The sequence below is a fragment of the Bubalus kerabau genome, chromosome 7 (genome assembly GCF_029407905.1).
Source record: "Bubalus kerabau isolate K-KA32 ecotype Philippines breed swamp buffalo chromosome 7, PCC_UOA_SB_1v2, whole genome shotgun sequence".
Classification (NCBI taxonomy): Eukaryota; Metazoa; Chordata; class Mammalia; order Artiodactyla; family Bovidae; genus Bubalus; species Bubalus kerabau.
Genome location: NC_073630.1, coordinates 28,126,054 through 28,146,259, shown reverse-complemented (window position 1 = coordinate 28,146,259; position 20,206 = coordinate 28,126,054). Strand labels below are relative to the sequence as shown.

The 20,206-nt window shown below is 39.7% G+C and overlaps 1 protein-coding gene and 1 non-coding gene across 15 annotated transcripts in view; one reads left to right on the top strand and one right to left on the bottom strand.

The window, feature by feature from the left end:
- DKK2 (dickkopf WNT signaling pathway inhibitor 2) overlaps positions 1-20,206 on the top strand; it is a 583,019-nt gene that overhangs the window by 523,397 nt on the left and 39,416 nt on the right. The gene's annotated exons all lie outside the window — the stretch shown is intronic.
- Positions 12,824-12,895, bottom strand: TRNAW-CCA (transfer RNA tryptophan (anticodon CCA)). The gene has a single exon. It is a non-coding gene; the product is annotated as a tRNA-Trp (tRNA).

The following is a 20,206-nucleotide window of genomic DNA, read 5'->3' as shown; positions in this document are numbered from 1 at the left end:
AGTGGGGTCTGGTCACAAGGTGGCTGGTTGAAGAACCCTAGGGGCCCTGGGGCTAGTGCCATCTTACCAGTGGGCAGAGTCAGGGTCCCCAAAGACTTGGGGGCTGTTGCCCACTCAGTGGCAGGTGAAGACAGAACCTGGGGTTAGTGCCAGTCTACTGGCAGGCAGAGTTGGTTCCTGGAGTCTGGTTATAGGACCCATGAGTCCCAGAGCTTTCTTCAGATTGTTGGGGTGAGGCGTTCCTGACACAGCTGGCTATGAGGTCTGGAATGTCCCGAAGGTTGTGTTGGCCTGTTAGTGGGCAAGGCCAGGGCCCAGCTGGTCACAGGGGACAGTCTGGCCAGTGTTGCAGGATCACCATTTTCTTGCTTCTGGGGTCTGTCCCCTAGTGGGTGAGGCTGGTCTCGAGGCTTGTGCAGCTTCCTGGTGGAGGGGCTGGTGCCTGCCCACTGATGTGTGGAGCTGGGTCTTGAGCCTCTGGTGGGCTGGACCGTATTTAGCAGCATGTCTGGGAGCAGCTGTGGGCTCTGTAGTCTTTAGGCAGCCAGTCTGTTGGTTAGCCAGTTCATTATTTGGTGTGGTGTCCCCTGCAGCACTGAAGCCTACAGGCCATCGGTAGGGCCAGGTCTGGGTACTACTGAGCCGATATGTAGCTGCCAGGAGGGTTTTTGCATTTGGGTGTCCCCAGTATGTCTCCCACTAGTTGTCTACATCCTGTGGGTGAGCTGCAGTCCCCACCCACTCCCAGTACAGACACATCCCTCTCCAGAAGACTGAGACCAGCAGGAATGACTGGCCCAGGTTCCTATCAAATTACTTGTTTTGCCCTGGGTGCTTGTGTGCATGAGATTTTGTGTGCGCCCACTAAGACTGAAGTCTCTATTTTCCCCAGTCCTGTGGGGCTCCTGCTATTAGGCCCTGTGGGCTTGGCCATCTTCCTGGTGCCAGACCCCTGGGCTGGGGTGGGGTGGGGAGCTGACATGCGGCTCAGAATTCTTACTCCTGTTGGAGAACCTCTGTAATATATTTATTCTCCAGTTTGTGGGTTGCTTACCTGAGGGTATGGGATTGGATATCACAGGTTTGCCTGCCTGTCTTGGGCTGTGCTTCTTTACCTCCTAGAAGATCTTTTCTAGGAGGTTCCAGCCTTTTTCATCAGTGGTTATTCTGCCGATAGCTGTAGGTTCGGTGTACTCATGACAGGAGGTGAGCAGAGTTTCTTTCTGCTCTGCTACCTTGGTTGCTCTGATCCAGCATCATCTGGGATCTAAATTGAGTCCTGATCAAAGATTCAGGTTGACTTTGTATTGTATATTTGACTATCTGAATGAAATTCCTTTCTTCATCCCCTCCCATCTTCCTCCCTTTCTTCTCTCCTTTCTTCAGTTAAGGAGTGACAATTAGATTTTTCAAGCAGTAATAATAAATGAGAGATTTACTGTATCCTTTACCCAGCTTCCTTTAGTGGTATCATAAGACTACAGCATAATATCACAACCAGGATATTTACATTGATATAGGCCAAGGTACCAAACATTTACATTCCGTGGGGATCTACCGTGTTGCCTTTATAGTCACACTCGCTTCTCTCTTGCCCAAATTCTGTCATTTCAGGAATGTTCCATAAAGGAATCTTTCAGTATATAATCTTTTGAGATTGGCTTTTCTCACTTAGCATACTTTTCTGAAACTTCATTCAAGCTGTTATGTGTATCAATAACTCATCTTTTTTATTGCTGAGTAGTATACCATGGTATGGGTATACCAGTTTGTTTAACTATTATTCACCAGTTGAAAGACATCTGGGTTTAATTCCAGTTTTTGTTTATTCAGAATAAAGCTGCTACAGAAGCTTGTATATGAATCTTCATAGCAGCATTATTCACAGTAACCAAAAGGTAAAAACACCACCAATGTACATCAACAGATAAATGGATAAACAAAATGTGTGTATATATATGTGTGTGTGTATGTGTAAATATATATATGTATGTATGTATATTAGCATGGAATATTGTTCAGCCTTAGAAAAGAATGAAGTTCTGTATATGCTACAACACAGATGAACCTTGCAAAGATTATGCTAAGTGAAATAAGTCAGACACAAAAGAACACACTGTACAATTTCACTTACTAATATGAATTTCCAAGAATAGGCAAATTCACAAAGACAGAAAGTAGAATAGAGGTTAGCAGGGGCTGAAGAACAGAAAGAAATGGGGAGTTATCATTTAATGAGGGTGAAGTTTCTGTTTGGGATAATGAATACTATTGATGATTGCATGATATTGTGAATGTACTTAATGCCGATGAATTGTACATGTCAAAACTCTAAATTTTATGTATATTTTCCCACAATTAAAAAAAAAGAATAGATAAGCATTTGTGTGTAGGTTTTCATATGAATAGAAGTCTTAATTTCTCTGGGATAAAAGTCCAGAAGTTTGTATGCTAGTATGTATTGCTAGTTTGTATGATAGTTACATTTGTGTTTTTCAAGAAAATGTCAGAGTACTGTACATTTAAAATTCCCATCCCCAATGCATGAGTGGTCCAGTATCTCTGCATACTCACCAAAATGTAGTGTTGTCACTAATTAAAAAAAAAAGTTAACCATTCTGATAGGTGTGTACCGCTATCTCACTGTAGTTTTAATTTGCATTTCCCTGATAAACAGTGATGTTGAATGTCTTCTCAGATGCGTTTTGCCAATTTTACATCTTCCTAGTTGAAGTATCTCTTCATGTCTTTTGCCTACTTTCTAACTGTATGGTTTGCTTTTTTACTATTGACTTTTGAGAGTTCTTTACATAGTCTACATACTAGACCTTTGGCAGAGGTATAGTTTGCAGACAATTTCAACTACTCTTATCATCTGTCTCTCAATCTTTCTAATAGCATCTTCCATAGAACAAAATGTTTAAGTTTTGATGAAGTCTGATTTATCATTTTTTTCTTTCTGTGGATTATGATTTTTTTTGTGTCAGATTGAAGAATGCTTTGCTTAGTCCTAGATTCCAAAGTTTCTTCCTACTTTTTTTCCCTAAAAGTTTTATAATTTTACATTTACATTTAAATGCATGATTTAGTTTGAGTAAATTTTTTTTATAAGATGTACAATTTAGGTCAAGATGATTATTATTTCTCTTAGGGATAACCAATTTCTTTTATACTATTTGCTGAAAAGACAATCCTTTCTTCACTGAATTTTAAAAATTACCCTAAGACAATGCTTTATCCTTTCTTCCTTCCTTCTCCCTCCCTTCCTCTTTCTCTTTTTGGCCACTGCTTTACATAATCTACACTGTCTTCGCTGTGGCTGTAAACACCTTCATGCTATGAAGTTTGATGATGAGTGTGTATGTGGAAGGCACACCTTTATATTTTCTAAATATTTATAAAACAAACACCTAAATCAGTATTTTGCTGGTCCATTTTTGCACTTTCATAACCCTCATTTAATTGATGAGCAAAAGAGAGATGGAGATAGGTAAGACCTTTCGGTCCCCTCTCTCTTGTACTGTGTGCTCAGTGCCAGCAGCCTTGGCTCGTCTGGGTTTATTTCTATCTGCTGTACTGGGAGCACCGGGGACTTGGGAATGAGGCACAGGTGTCTCTGTAGCAAACGTGGTGATTTATGCAAACAGACCTTATACATCATTTCTTCCCTCCCTCCCTGTCTCCTTCCTTCTAAATATAATAAATAAATAGGAGTACTATGTTACACAAAGTAGCCATTTTTTCTTTCATAGAGATTTTATTCTGGTGAAATAGGAAGAAGATAAGCAAATAAAGTGAAAACAGAATGAACGTCATTTTACAGGGTTTCATCATTGTCATACATTGAAATACTCCAAACCTTCAGATTGTGTTGATTATAATATTGGAATTACAAAATGTGTCATTAGAGTGATATGTTTTGATTCATTGACAATGTTTTGCTGATTTCCCAATATTCATGGCATATACCAGTAATGTCCGAGTTGCTGCAGTAATCTGAAAGAAAAAAAACTGTGTACGTTTTGATTTCCAAGAATTTGTAATTTAGCTGAGGAGGTAAGAATATACATAAGCACAAATATTTTAAATTAGTGTCATATAAAGAGAATGATAAATAAACATTAAAAAAAACAAACACTAAAATAGTCCAGTGAAGAGGAAAAGTCTCTTCCCTTGGGAATAATCATGGAAAAGCACCACTAAGTAACGTCATAAAGCTGGGCTTTGCGGCCAACAATAACAGGCAGACTCGATGAACATGGGTTTTGGTGGACTCCGGGAGTTAGTGATGGACAGGGAGGCCTGAGGTGCTGCGGTTCATGGGGTCACAAAGAGTTGGACACGACTGAACTGGACTGAACTGAACTTCATGTTGTTGCTATAATGATAAAATGAGATCATATATATGGATTTAAAAAATGGTATATAGTGCCAACTTAATATTATTATGTAAGAAACTTCATGATGGCTTAGACTGCTCCTCATATACCTTTGCATTCTCCATGTGTCTGTACCCAGCACACAGAGCCTACTTACAATCAGCAGCATTATTAAAAGTAGCAATGATTCCACAGTACATTTATTCTCCTATACACATAGAATCTGTTTAATATGTCTGATAAATGAATGTTCTGTGAAATTGTTTACAAAGAATTTAGCACATAATTATTCTGTTTAATTGCAGTGAATCCCTCAGAAGAGAAAAGTCCTATTACTTGTGTCAAAAAAAAAGAACACCCAAAGAATTATTACTTGTTACACTTCTATGATGATATATCTAGTGTGAGGCTGAATAAAAGTCAAATTATATATCTTCCACTGGCTTCACTTTATGGGTAAGCAGATTTATAGTCACACTATAGCATGCAAAAAAGAAGTTTAAAAGGTTTGAGCCTAAATATTTAAACATAATTTTTAATAATATATGACTAGATAGATATATACATATTAATATATGTATATATAAACACAGATATCTAGAAGTATATACCTATATATGTAAATATATAGATGTATAGCTATTATAAATATACAACTGTATGGCCTAAATTGAAATTAATATTGCTAGTGTCTCAGAATGTGCTGAGTTTCAAGTCACATTCATAGGGAAACAAAATCAGAAATTATGTTGTTAAAATTAAAACTTTATTCTAGAACTCTTACAGCATCCTATATGGGAGAAGCTGTCTGTAATAAAGATTGATGTAGCAGAAATTGTAACATATCCACCAACATGAAATTTTACGTTCAGGTTTGTGGGTGAAAAATTTAAGACTTGTGGTAGTAAAGTGACGAGTTTTATGTATTATCCCCTTATGAATCTTTTTGACCATTTGGAAAAGTCTTATGGGGTTAAACATCCAGGTTCAACAAACAAACAAACACCTGGACACTGTGACAGACGAGGAAAGACAGAAACTGCATCTGTGGACGGGTGCAGGGAGTCTGAGTAAGTCAGTAGTAAGGATGGGAACAGCACGGTTTCTGCCAAGTGTGCTACACACTTAGCAGAGCAGATCCTGAACACGTGCAAGGCCTCAAGGTTTGGGTCAGCAACAGTGTCTAACAGCGATGTGGAGCTCCTTCTAGGATAAGTCATGAGTGTGTAATTTACCATGGAGTGGCCTATTTATGGTACACGGGGGGATACCTCGCTGGTTGTTTTTTCACGCAGTTATTAAATCTTAGTGGCAGTTAAAATCCAGGAGACTGTATGACTTTGCACAAGATGACAGGATGCTTCCTACATGCCTCTTGTCTTTGGAAAAATGATATTAAGTATAAGCTAATCAGAACTCAAGGAATGGGAAACACGTGAGTTTTCGAGCCAGATGAACTTGCCTGGCTCTTTATTTAGCTTTTGTTGGCCCAAATTTTATGTTTTTTTGTACAACAGACAGAACAATATGCATCTTGTATGATTATTTTGAGTATTAAATGAGATCAAAGTGAGTGAAAGTCGCTCAGTTGGGTCCAGGCTCTTTGCGAACCCATGGACTATAGCCCACCAAGCTCCTCTGTCCATGGGATTTTCCAGGCAAGAATACTGGAGTGGGTAGCCACTTCCTTCTTCAGGAATCTTCCCAACCCAGGGATCAAACCCAGGTCTCCTGCATTGCCGGCAGATTCTTTACTCTTTTCATCCATTAAATGAAATAATGGATGCAAATATTCAATGTAAGGCCCAATATGTTTTAGATTTCACATTCCCTTGCCCTTGAACACAACCTCTCCTTTCCATTTCCACAGCCCAAGGGAAAATTAACAACAAATTCTAGAGTTCTATAAATTCTAAAAATAAAAACTGTGTTTTCCTACTGAAAACTGACGCTAATTCATATGAAAAGAATGCAATACCTTCTCAGATATTGGTACCTATAAGAAAAAAAGCCAGCAACTGTCCTACCTATGAACTTTATATGCGTTATTATTTTTTAAATAATTTTGTTTATTTTTGGCTGTGCTGGATCTTCATTGCTGTGTGAGATTTTCCCTAGTTGTGTGTGCGGGGGCTGCTCTCGAGTTGAAGTGTTCAGGCTTCAGTAACTGCGGCTCGTGGGCTCCGGAGCACAGGCTTGGTAATTGTGGCATATGGACTTAGCTGTTCCATGGCATGTAGGTTCTGCCTGGATAGGGACAGAATCTGTGTCTCCTGCATTGGCAGGAGGATTCTTAATCACTGAGCCACTAGGGAAGCCTTAGATACGATATTGTTTTAATCCATACGTCAATAAATACCCCATCTGGTAGGTATTGTTGTAAGTATTTTGCATATGCATATCATAACAATTATGAAGAAAAAAGTACTGACTTACTTACACTCGCCTTATTACAAGAATAAGGGCTTCCTGGGTAGCTCAGCTGGTAAAGAATCCACCTGCAATGCAGGACACCAAGGTTCGATTCCTGGGTCAGGAAGTTCCAGGGATAGGCTACCCACTCCAGTATTCTTGGGCTTCCCTAATGGTTCAGATGGTAAAGAATCCACTGCAATGCAGGAGACCTGGGTTTGATCCCTGGGTTGGGAAGATACCCTGGAGGAGGACATTGCGAGCTATTCCAGGATTCTCGCTTGGAGAATTCCATGGACAGAGAAGCCTGGAGGGCTATAGTCCATGGGGTCGCAAAGAGCTGGACAAGACTGAATGACTAAGTACATTACGATGCAAGCTCAGCAAGAGGAAGGAAAATTTAACTGCCTTTTGTTTTAATGTTATTCTGTTCTGCACTTAATACGTAGTCAGGAAACATTAGTTGATTTCTTTCCCTTCAGAACTTTCATTGCTAAACCCAGAAAGAGGACAGCATAGAGACTCTGTTTCACTGACCTAAGTACTCATCAAGAAGCTCTAGGTACCTAGGTAGTACAAGAAAAAGTATGCTGTATAATTTGTCAATAACCTTGATAAAATCCAAACCTTGTGATTTGGTCTGTTCATTTACATAAAGATAGTGTGGAGGGGTGTGGGCAGGGAAAGAGAGAGGGAGGAAAGGAGATGACACAGTTTTCTGCATCCTCAGGTATGAGAAATTACTAGTAAATTACTCTTGGAAGTACTCAGATTGCATTTCAGGAGTTGCACTGAAAAAGGTATTTTAGCTAAAAATTTATTATAGCATTACCTGTCTGAGACCCTTACTTCTTTGGATCTATTAACTAGCATCACAAATGAATGGATGCTGCTTACAACAGATTTAGAGTACCAAAGGGAATAGCGTCAGGTTGCTACATCTGGATAATTTTCAGGGGTGGAAAATAAAATAATGAGGATACCAATTGGGCCACCCACTGCAAAATGTGGGTGACCAAATAAGCCAACGGAACCTCTAATGAGTATTTACTCCAAAGGACTCTGCATGTAAACGACTTCCAGACTGATGTGGTGCCAAGCTTAGAGGATTAAGTCTTTCAATGGCTTTTGTTGGTCAGCAGCCAAGGCATCTAGGAACAAAGGAGGGGGTCTCCTTGTTAAGCATATCAAGAATATTACTTTCAGACAAGAAAAATGCAAAGAATGGATCAAAGAACACCATAAAATAGATGGAAGACAGTAGAAATAAGTAATAACAGCATCATTCATACTCTGAGTTTAGGGTGATTATGTTTAGTTAGGGCATTATTTTTCAGAGGACTTTAAAGCACTGCTTAGCATTTATGTGGTCTGGCCTACATTATAGGTAGTTGTGTACATGTCTTAGGTTTTGATGATCTTGAGGGCAAGAGTTTCCTCTGCTTTGTCTCATAAGTGTGCCATTAATCTTCCGTTTCTTTCTTCTTCTAGCCCTAAGCAGAGTATAGATATAGGTTGTTGAAGAATTATTTTTGAAATATGTTAAAAGGAATTTGCAACCACGTTTGCTTTAATAACATAAAAAGTACCAGGAGGAACATATCATGGTTTTATTTTTGCTTTTTTAAGGAGAGGTAAATCTGTAATACAGAGAAATTGCATGTCCAGAGGGAACAACTCAATATCACTTAGAAAGTTAGTTGCTGGGTTTATCCTGACTCAGGGTTCTTTTATATCTCAGACTAATCAAATCCCCCAAAGCAATGCAAATGACAGAGTACATATGGAAAATCACATTCCCTGTATGTTTACCCAGAGAAAATACAAAGCAAGAAAATGTTTGCACACTGTGACAAAAGTCAGTGCCAGAATAGATCCTAAGATGGCCACACAAACAAAGGTTTACTTCTGTAAAGCAAAGCAAAGCAAAACAAAACCTAATTGGATATTTTAAAAGTTTGAAACACAGCAACAAACTTATTTGGTTCATTTTTTTCTGTTTCCAAATAGTTGTGTTAACATTTTGGAACCTTTACCTTTCTGACCCTTCTCAAAGTGGTCAATCGCATTTTACAGCAAGATTTCCTGATAGACATTGTCAAATGTAAACTTTGGCCACCAATTTCTCCTTCTTTAGGCAAAAGGTGGCCATAGTTGGCCTGAAAGTTTGGAACTGCACTGTGTGGTTTGAAGACTTTCCCAATGGTCAGCCCTGCCAGTGTGGCCACGGTCCTAACAAAGACAGCCATTACTCTTTTCTTAGATGGACAGCAGTTGCATGCCTGCAGTTACTCATGTGTGCAGAACGCTTCCAAAATGTTTGTTTATTTATATCCTTAATTTAACAGGCTCGTATAGTGCCAGAAAGTGTTCTCTGTGAAGCAGATAGAAACATTATCCCTGTTTCATAAATGTGAAATTGAGGTTAAATAAATTGTTGAAAGCCATGCATCTCAAAAGTGGTAGAACTGGGATTCAAACCCAAGCCACCTGGTTCAAGCACACTAAAGTCTGACTCAAACTCAAAAACACATGTTTTAAGGAAAATGATGACACTGGCTGGGTTTTCACACAGTCCTATCTAGCTTAATCGCCCTAAAACTGTGTGGTGTACATCTTCCTCCTCTAGTCCACATCCAGTTCCTCAGTAGCAACAGGACGTTCTCCAGCTCTTATCCCCCTGGGGGGAGGGGGTCTTACATAGTAGATTTGAGAGGAAGCTTAGACTCAGGAGAGTGAAGGAGGTGTCTGACTAGACATCTGGGGATATGTCTGTGCTCATGAGGACTCCTTGTGTCCCTTTTGTGACAGCTCCTTTCCTTTGCTGCTACCAGTAAATTCCAAGTTGTTCTATTTCTCATTAGTTCAGAAAGTGGTAGAGTATTTCTCACACCTAAAGCAAGCGCTACAGTATATAAAAAACACTTAAGGTTTCTGTCGCTGGGGGGTGGTGTAGGCAGAAATAAACAGGTTGAAAGTACATCAGGAACGAAAACGTATTCCTCCTTTTTTTTTTAAACTATCCTTTTCCCCTCCCCACCCCGTCCTCTGTCCCCCATTTAAACACTTACTGTTGGTTCAAGTTACGTAATTGATTTTCAGAGTAAAGCTTTTTTGGTGTGTGGTTATGGAGTCAGCTTGGCGCTGGATTTCTGAGGGGAGGAGGGCTGGGACATATGGAAACAGAAAGATAAGGGAAGAAGGGGCCTTAGTGCTACTGAGAGAGTAGGTCCCAGGAGTGCTGGTCCCCAGGGAAATAGTCCTGGAGAAGGAGAAGGGGCAGCACCTGGGATGGCTCCAGGCTGTGTGAGACAGGAGGGAAGAGGGGTCTCAAACTGGAGCTTAAAAGTCTGAGCAAAGGCAGAGTAAGGGAAGCCAGGTTTCAGTTCTCAGCAAAGATCTTGAAACTGCCTCTTTGCAGTGCTTAACTCTTAAATTAAAAAAAAAAAAAAAGGAAGAAAGGAAAAAATAGCATAAACCAGCCTTATCCTCTAGGAACCTAGCATTCAACTTAATTCCAGAAAAGAACTGGGATTTGTTTTAGGTCAAATGCTAAAATTTCTTCTTGAGTACTTTTGTTTTGCTCTGGGAGTGTCTCTAAGTTGACCAGTCATGCTTCTGTGAAATCCAAATTGGCAACGTGAGAAAGGGAGGAAGAATATGACTGCATATCTTGAGGGAGTGTCTTTTTATCGTCTCTTCAGTGGGGGAGTCAATAATATTTTTAACTCCTTCTCTCTTAACCTGAAGAACTACAACCAGGGCCAGCTCTTCCAATTTTCTGTAAATCCCATGTGTGACAAGGGTTCAGGAATCTTGCCAACACATTTAAAGCCAAACTGCCCAGAAAGCCATATGGAGAAGGGAGACTCGATGACTCATATGCAGACCATTTTATGCATTCTGTGTTTCTGCTATCTGTTGGGCACACTGTGTTTCGCAACAACTTTAATTAAATGTAGTATCTGCAATAATTTGAAGAATATGAAGCATGGCCCCATTATTTAGACTCTCTAAATCTTAATCACTATCAAGACCCCCTCAGTGGAGAGAGGGAAAAAAAAAAAAAAAGATTTATGTGTGTGTGTGCATCAACACACTCACACTAACATGCTAGAGAGAGGGCTGGTATGGCTGAATCACTTAAAGCAAGTTGCTGAGCTATCCTGGCTTTATTATCCCATCTATATAAAAATGACAATAACAACCAAAATGAGATAAACTCTGTCAAAAGTTGAGGAGCCCCATAGTGGATGGGAGCTCTATTTGACTTGTGTGTGTGTTACTCAATTGTGTCTGACTCTTTGTAACCCCATAGACTGTAGCCCACCATGCTCCTCTGTCCATAGAATTCCAGGCAAGAATACTGGAGAGAGTAGCTATTTCCTTCTCCAGGGATCTTCCCAACCCAGGGACCATTGCAGGCAGATTCTTTACCTTCTGAGCCACCAGGGAAGCCCTCTATTCGACTTAGATATCTCCAGATCTTGCAACTCTATTGTTTCACTCTCTGAGGTTTCCTTTCTTCCTTTTTTCCTCCATCCATCCCTTTCTTCCTCCTTTCTTTTTACATGTATTTGATGGCTGGATGGCATCACTGACTCGATGGACGTGAGTCTCAGTGAACTCTGGGAGTTGGTGATGGACAGGGAGGCCTGGTGTGCTGTGATTCATGGGATCGCAAAGAGTCGGACACAACTGAGCGACTGATCTGATCTGATCAACTCTATTAAGTGCTAAGCACTGTGTTTAATGTAATTAACAAAACCCCCAGCAGAGAAGAAAGATCTGCATCATAAGGTCAATGCATCCTTCTCCTTAAAATCCTTATGTAACTTCTTATTTCTTTTACAATAAAGACCAATATCTGGGTCATGGCTGAGCAAGCCTCATCTCTCTTCACTGTCACCTTGTTCTCATACCTCTGGATACTTCCACTTTCTTTTTTACCACACAGCCTCCTGCCCCAGGGATTTTTCACAAACCATTTCCATTTTCTGGAACTTTTCCTTAGCATGGCTCTCCCTTCAATTAGTTAACTCCTAGGTTCCCTTCAACTCTCAGCTCAAAAATCACTTCCTCAGAAAAACTTGCTCTGACCCTTCATCTGGATGAGGTTCTTTGGCTGTGTGCTTCTACGTGCTGTGTCTCATTCACCTGTCTGAGCTTACATGTATTTATTACTCTCTACTCCACCAAGCAGCAAGCTCTGTAAGACCACACTCTGTATTTGTTTACTTCCACCATTGTAAAGCCAGGGCGTCCCACAGTCCCTGATCAGTGGTAAGTGCTCAGTATTTGTTATTTGAATGAACCGATGAGTGAGTAAGTGAATCCACCAGGAAAATTCATTGTCCTCAGTTCTTCTCCTATCAGTTGCTGTGTAGCTTTATATAAAGCAGTTCCTCCTTTAAATTAAAAAAAAAAAATGCACTGCTTTATTATACAAATGGACTATAATAATGAAGATAATTTTTTGAAGACAGTGCCTTATTGTGACCTTTCTTCTACTCGTAATCTATCAATATTATTAACCCGATTCCTGCAGCTGAAGAGCTTGGTAATTCTGAGATAGCCTCCAGAGAATTAAGACTTCCAGGCTTTTCATTAAGATGCATATTGTTTAAAGAAAGAACGAACACAGAGGCTTACAGCATGCTCTTTCAAACATGACTATTTGTGAACAATAATCAAGACATTTAGTTTACTTCCTAACAGATGAGGTTAAAAAAAAAAAAAAAGTTCTTTCTTGGGAAAATTGAAATGGCTGAAAATTTAGGAGAGATGGAGACTTGGCTACTAAGGAGAAAAGCCCCAGGAAATAGATTAGTTGGTATTCAGTTGCAGCTTTCGTGACTATAGTTGAGAGTAATGCTACATACATTTTGTCCTGTAATGTATGAGAGTGAAGTCGCTCAGTCGTGTCCGACTCTTTGCGACCTCGTGGACTGTAGCCCACCAGGCTTCTCCATCCATGGGATTGTCCAGGCAAGAATACTGGAGTGGGTTACCATTTCCTTCTCCAGGGGATCTTCCCGACCCAGGGATTGAACCTGGGTCTCCTGCATTGGAGGCAGACGCTTTAACCTCTGAGCCACCAGGGAAGCCCTGTAATAAATTCCATAGTGTAAAAGGCATATGCAAAATAAAAAAGTGAATGAATTTCATGAGTCTGATATTACATCACAAAAGCCAGTTTTTACTAGAGACAGCATATTAGCTACTGTTTTTTGGTGAATTATTGTTTAAATTACTTGGTCATTATATCATAATTTCAATCATCTTAGAATATAAATTAATTATCCATGACTTACTACAAACATCTGAACCATGTTCATTTAAAATTAAGTATGTAAGAGCCTTTATATTTTTCTAGATTATTTTTATATCTTAAATTACTATATGTATCCCTGGATTTTTCACTAGACTTCAAATATAACCAAGAACTTCTCAGTGGTATTAAGATATTTTGGAAGAATACTGAAATAATTACATAAACAATTAAAAACAAGTCAAGTGGGTTATATGTATTAAATACTGTAAACTGTTTGGAGTATCCCACCAAAAATAATCACTCCTTCTTTTAGTTTCTCACCCCTTAGTCATTTTGCTGAATATTGGGATAGTCATCTGAGAATGAGAGTAAATAAAGCTCCCTCTATCCACCCATGTACTTTAATCAGTAGGTCAAGTACACAAGTCCCCTTTGGCAGTCTGGTGAAACTTAGGGACCTTCTCAGAATAAATTTAAATAAAATAATAAAACTAAAAGGAATGCCATTTATATTTAAATATGATTAACCAACTTTGTAATATGACAATATATGTATTTATATGTTAAATAATAAGATACGAATGTCAGGTCCATGAATCAAGGCAAACTGGAAGTGGTCAAAAAAGAGATGGCAAGAGTGAATGCCGGCATTCTAGGAATCAGCGAACTGAAATGGACTGGAATGGGTGAATTTAACTCAGATGACCATTATATCTACTACTGCGGGCAGGAATCCCTCAGAAGAAATGGAGTGGCCACCATGGTCAACAAAAGAGTCCAAAATGCAGTACTTGGATGCAATCTCAAAAACGATAGAATGATCTCTGTTCGTTTCCAAGGCAAACCATTCAATATCACAGTAATCCAAGTCTATGCCCCAACCAGTAACGCTGAAGAAGCTGAAGTTGAACGGTTCTATGAAGAACGTATAAGACCTTTTAGAACTAACACCCAAAAAAGATGTCCTTTTCATTATAGGGGACTGGAATGCAAAAGTAGCAAGTCAAGAAACACCTGGAGTAAGAGGCAAATTTGGCCTTGGATACGGAATGAAGCAGGGCAAAGACTAATAGAGTTTTGTCAAGAAAATGCACTGGTCATAACAAACACCCTCTTCCAACAACACAAGAGAAGACTCTACACATGGACATCACCAGATGGTCATCACTGAAATCAGACTGATTATATTCTTTGCAGCCAAAGATGGAGAAGCTCTATACAGTCAGCAAAAACAAGACCAGGAGCTGACTGTGGCTCAGACCATGAACTCCTTATTGCCAAAATGAGACTTAAATTGAAGAAAGTAGGGCAAACCACTAGACCATTCAGGTATGACCTAAATCAAATCCCTAATGATTATACAGTGGAAGTGAGAAATAGATTTAAGGGCCTAGATCTGATAGATAGAGTGCCTGATGAACTATGGACTGAGGTTCGTGACACTGTACAGGAGACAGGGATCAAGACCATTCCCATAGAAAAGAAATGCAAAAAAGCAAAATGGCTGTCTGGGGAGGCCTTACAAATAGCTATGAAAAGAAGAGAAGTGAAAAGCAAAGGAGAAAAGGAAAGATGTAAACATCTGAATGCAGAATTCCAAAGAATAGCAAGAAGAGATAAGAAAGCCTCCTTCAGCAATCAATGCAAAGAAATAGAGGAAAACAACAGAATGGGAAAGCCTAGGGATCTCTTCAAGAAAATCAGAGATACCAAAGGAACATTTCATACAAAGATGAGCTCAATAAAGGACAGAAATGGTATGGACCTAACAGAAGCAAAAGATATTAAGAAGAGATGGCAAGAATACACAGAAGAACTGTACAAAAAAGAGCTTCACGACCCAGATAATCATGATGGTGTGATCACTGACCTAGAGCCAGACATCCTGGAATGTGAAGTCAAGTGGGCCTTAGAAAGCATCACTACGAACAAAGCTAGTGGAGGTGATGGAATTCCAGTTGAGCTATTCCAAATCCTGAAAGCTGATGCTGTGAAAGTGCTGCACTCAATATGCCAGCAAATTTGGAAAACTCAGCAGTGTCCACAGGACTGGAAAAGGTCAGTTTTCATTCCAATCCCAAAGAAAGGCAATGCCAAAGAATGCTTAAACTACCACACAATTGCACTCATCTCACACGCTAGTAAAGTAATGCTCAAAATTCTCCAAGCCAGGCTTCAGCAATATGTGAACTGAGAACTTCCTGATGTTCAATGGTTTTAGAAAAGGCAGAGGAACCAAAGATCAAATTGCCAACATCCGCTGGATCATCGAAAAAGCAAGAGAGTTCCAGAAAAACATCTATTTCTGCTTTGTTGACTATGCCAAAGCCTTTGACTGTGTGGATCACAATAAACTGTGGAAAATTCTGAAAGAGATGGGAATACCAGACCACCTGATCTGCCTCTTGAGAAATTTGTATGCAGGTCAGGAAGCAACAGTTAGAACTGGACATGGAACAACAGACTGGTTCCAAATAGGAAAAGGAGTTCATCAAGGCTGTATATTGTCACCCTGTTTATTTAACTTATATGCCGAGTACATCATGAGAAACGCTGGACTGGAAGAAACACAAACTGGAATCAAGATTGCCGGGAGAAATCTCAATAACCTCAGATATACAGATGACACCACGCTTATGGCAGAAAGTGAAGAGGAACTAAAAAGCCTCTTGATGAAAGTGAAAGTGGAGAGTGAAAAAGTTGGCTTAAAGCTCAACATTCAGAAAACGAAGATCATGGCATCCAGTCCCACCACTTCATGGGAAATAGATGGGGAAACAGTGGAAACAGTGTCAGACTTTATTTTTGGGGGCTCCAAAATCAGTGCAGATGGTGACTGCAGCCATGAAATTAAAAGACGCTCACTCCTTGGAAGAAAAGTTATGACCAACCTAGATAGCATGTTCAAAAGCAGAGACATTACTTTGCCAACAAAGGTTCGTCTAGTCAAGGCTATGGTTTTTCCTGTGGTCATGTATGGATGTGAGAGTTGGACTGTGAAGAAGGCTGAGCGCTGAAGAATTGATGCTTTTGAACCATGGTGTTGGAGAAGACTCCTGAGAATCCCTTGGACTGCAAGGAGATCCAACCAGTCCATTGTGAAGGAGATCAGCCCTGGGATTTCTTTGGAGGGAATGATGCTAAAGCTGAAACTCCAGAACTTTGGCCACCTCATGCGAAGAGTTGACTCAGTGGAAAAGACTCTGATGCTGAGAGGGATTGGGGGCAGGAGCAGAAGGGGACGACAGAGGATGAGATGTCTGGATGGTATCACTGACTCGATGGACGTGAGTCTCAGTGAACTCCAGGAGTTGGTGATGGACAGGGAGGCCTGGCGTGCTGTGATTCATGGGGTCGCAAAGAGTCAGACACGACTCAGCGACTGATCTGATCTGATCTGATAGACTAGAGATCTCTTCAAGAAAATTAGAGATACCAAGGGAACATTTCATGCAAAGATGGGCTCAATAAAGGACAGAAATGGTATGGACCTAACAGAAGCAGAAGATATTAAGAAGAGGTGGCAAGAATACACAGAAGAACTGTACAAAAAAGAGCTTTACAACACAGATAATCACGATGGTGTGATCACTGACCTAGAGCCAGACATCCTGGAATGTGAAGTCAAGTGGGCCTTAGAAAGCATCACTACGAGCAAAGCTAGTGGAGGTGATGGAATTCCAGTTGAGCTATTTCAAATCCTGAAAGATGATGCTGTGAAAGTGCTGCACTCAATACGCCAGCAAATTTGGAAAACTCAGCAGTGGCCACAGGACTGGAAAAGGTCAGTTTTCATTCCAATCCCAAAGAAAGGCAATGCCAAAGAATGCTCAAACTACCACAAAATTGCACTCATCTCACACGCTAGTAAAGTAATGCTCAAAATTCTCTAAGCCAGGTTTCAGCAATACGTGAACCATGAACATCCAGATGTTCAGGCTGGTTTTAGAAAAGGCAGAGGAATCAGACATCAAATTGCCAACATCCGCTGGATCATCGAAAAAGCAAGAGAGTTTCAGAAAAACATCTATTTCTGCTTTATTGACTATGCCAAAGCCTTTGACTCTGTGGATCACAATAAACTGTGGAAAATTCTGAAAGAGACGCGAATACCAGACCACCTGACATGCCTCTTGAGAAACCTATATGTAGGTCAGGAAGCAACAGTTAGAACTCGACATGGAAAAACAGACTGGTTTCAAATAGGAAAAGGAGTATGTTAAGGCTGTATATTGTCACCCTGCTTATTTAACTTCTATGCAGAGTACATCATGAGAAACGCTGGGCTGGAAGAAGCACCAGCTGGAATCAAGATTGCTGGGAGAAATATCAATAACCTCAGATATGCAGATGACACCACCCTTATGGCAGAAAGTGAAGAGGAACTAAAAGCCTCTTGATGAATGTGAAAGAGGAGAGTGAAAAAGTTGGCTTAAAACTCAACATTCAGAATACGAAGATCATGGCATGTGGTCCCATCACTTCATGGGAAATAGATGGGGAAACAGTGGAAACAGTGTCAGACTGTATTTTTCGGGGGCTCCAAAATCACTGTAGATCGTGATTGCAGCCATGAAATTAAAAGATGCTTACTCCTTGGAAGGAAAGTTATGACCAACCGAGATAGCTTATTGAAAAGCAGAGACATTACTTTGCCAACAAAGGTTCGTCTAGTCAAGGCTATGGTTTTTCCAGTGATCATGTATGGATGTGAGAGTTGGATTGTGAAGAAAGCTGAGCGCCAAAGAATTGATGCTTTTGAACTGTGGTGTTGGAGAAGACTCTTGAGAGTCCCTTGGACTGCAAGGAGATCCAACCAGTCTATCCTAAAGGAGATCAGTCCTGGGTGTTCATTGGAAGGAATGATGCTGAAGCCGAAACTCCAATATTTTGGCCACCTCATGCAAAGAGTTGACTCATTGGAAAAGACCCCAATGCTGGGAGAGATTGGGGGCAGGAGGAGAAGGGGATGACAGAGGAAGAGATGGCTGGATGGCATCACCGACTTGATGGATGTGCGTTTGAGTGAACTCTGGGAGTTGGTGATGGACTGGGAGGCCTGGTGTGCTGTGATTAATGGGGTTGCAAAGAGTCGGGCACGACTGAGCGACTGAACTGAAGTGATATGATAGATTTAATAATACTGTGATTTAAAAATTATGATGGGTAGGAACAGTATTTTGAGTTCCAGAAATGACTGTAGTGTGATATGAAGATATCTGTGATTTCTGTTGTTGACAAAGTCACATATACTGCTCATACCACTGTGATCCATGGTGTGTATTTATAATTGAAAGACATAGAGCTGGAGGTTAGTGAAAATACAGATGTCATGCTTTCCCAACCAAGTTCAGAGACCTCTGGTTAAGAATCAGCTCACTGTTTGATAAGGAAAAAAAAGATGGTTTAGTCAACTGCGACTTGAATATTATCCATGATTTAATTTCTCAAGTTTGTACTGATGACAAGAACAGTAATAGCGGTAGCTAAACACTTCAAACAATTATTAATTGCCAGATACTGTTCTAAGTGCTTTAAATATGTCACATCAAGTCATTCTTGGAAAAACTCTATGAGGTAAGATTTTACAGGTATACAGAGAGGCGAAGTAACTTGTCTAAAGCCAAACAGTTTGTAAGTGATAGAGCCAGGTCCCTCTTGGTCTTTTAACTATTGTGCTGTATAACTGGTTTCTTTGTATTTGCTTGAGTTTTCTGGTAAATGATGGAAGGCCAGAAATATATGAGACATTTTTTCCAGTAGAAAAAGTTATGAAGCATATTTTAAATATCTGTAAATTTTCATAAAGGGTTTACTATTGTCTATCTAATTTATATAGTGTTCAGACTAAATGTCAGAAGCACAAGAAAGGAAAATTCACACAAAGAAAGTCTGTGATTGTTAGCCATTACCAGATTTTCTTATTTTTCTTATTTATTTTTTTTTTATTAGTATAAGCTATTGGTGGTTAAAACATCGAGATTGAAATTTCTTTATAAGGTTAAAACATTTTAAAGTTTATTGTTGTATTTTTTTTTTGACTCTGTTGAAATTCTAGAACCACTTTGTTGTGAAAATGTCAAGGTCTCAGGAGTTTTAATAAGATTAAAATTTATATTTTTCAACTCTAAATTTTGCAAAAGAGAAAACCCACAATATGTACCAACTTTTCAACAGGGTGAAAACACTATCTTTTTTTCCTGAAACATTTAATGAATTTAGGGTTTCTATTTTAGAACACACAAAAATTGAGCCAACTCTTACCTTTCCAGAGAAAGGGGAGATGAGATGGCATGAGAATTCATATTTAGTGTCAAGCCAAACATAGTGTTTAATGTAAAACTTCTATTTCATCAAAATATTAGTTAAGATTCTAACAAACAGATGAATTAAGTGGAAAACCTCTTTATATATAAAGTTGTCAAAAGAAAAAAAAAAAAACTTTGGGTAAAAAGAGAAAAAAAATCACACGCTTGGATCACCCAAATATGCATAATTATACTGAATAATAAACATTAGTGACAATATTATTAAGGGCTTCCGAGGAGGCACTAGTCATAAAGAACCCACCTGCCAATGCAAGAGATGTAAGAGATGCGGTTTTGATCCCTGGGACAGGAAGATCCCCTGGAGGAGGGCATGGCAAACCATTCCAGTGTTGCTGTCTAGGTTGGTCATACCTTTCCTTCCAAGGAGAAAGCATCTTTTAATTTCATGTCTGCAATAGCCATCTGCAGTGATTTTGGAGCCCAGAAAATAAAATGAGCCACTGGTTCCACTGTTTCCCCATCTATCTGCCATGAAGTGAGGGGACCAGATGCCATGATCTTAGTTTTCTGAATGTTGAGCTTTAAGCCAACTTTTTAACTCCTCTTTCACTTTCATCAAGAGGCTCTTTCTTTAGTTCTTCTTCACTTTCTGCCATAAGGGTGGTATCATCTGCATATCTGAGGTTATTGCTGTTTCTCCCGGCAATCTTGATTCCAGTCTGTGCTTCCTCCAGCCCAGCGTTTCTCATGATGTAGTCTGCATATGGATCATCGAAAAAGCAAGAGAGTTCCAGAAAACATCTATTTCTGCTTTGTTGACTATGCTAAAGCCTTTGACTGTGTGGATCACAATAAACTAGAAAATTCTGAAA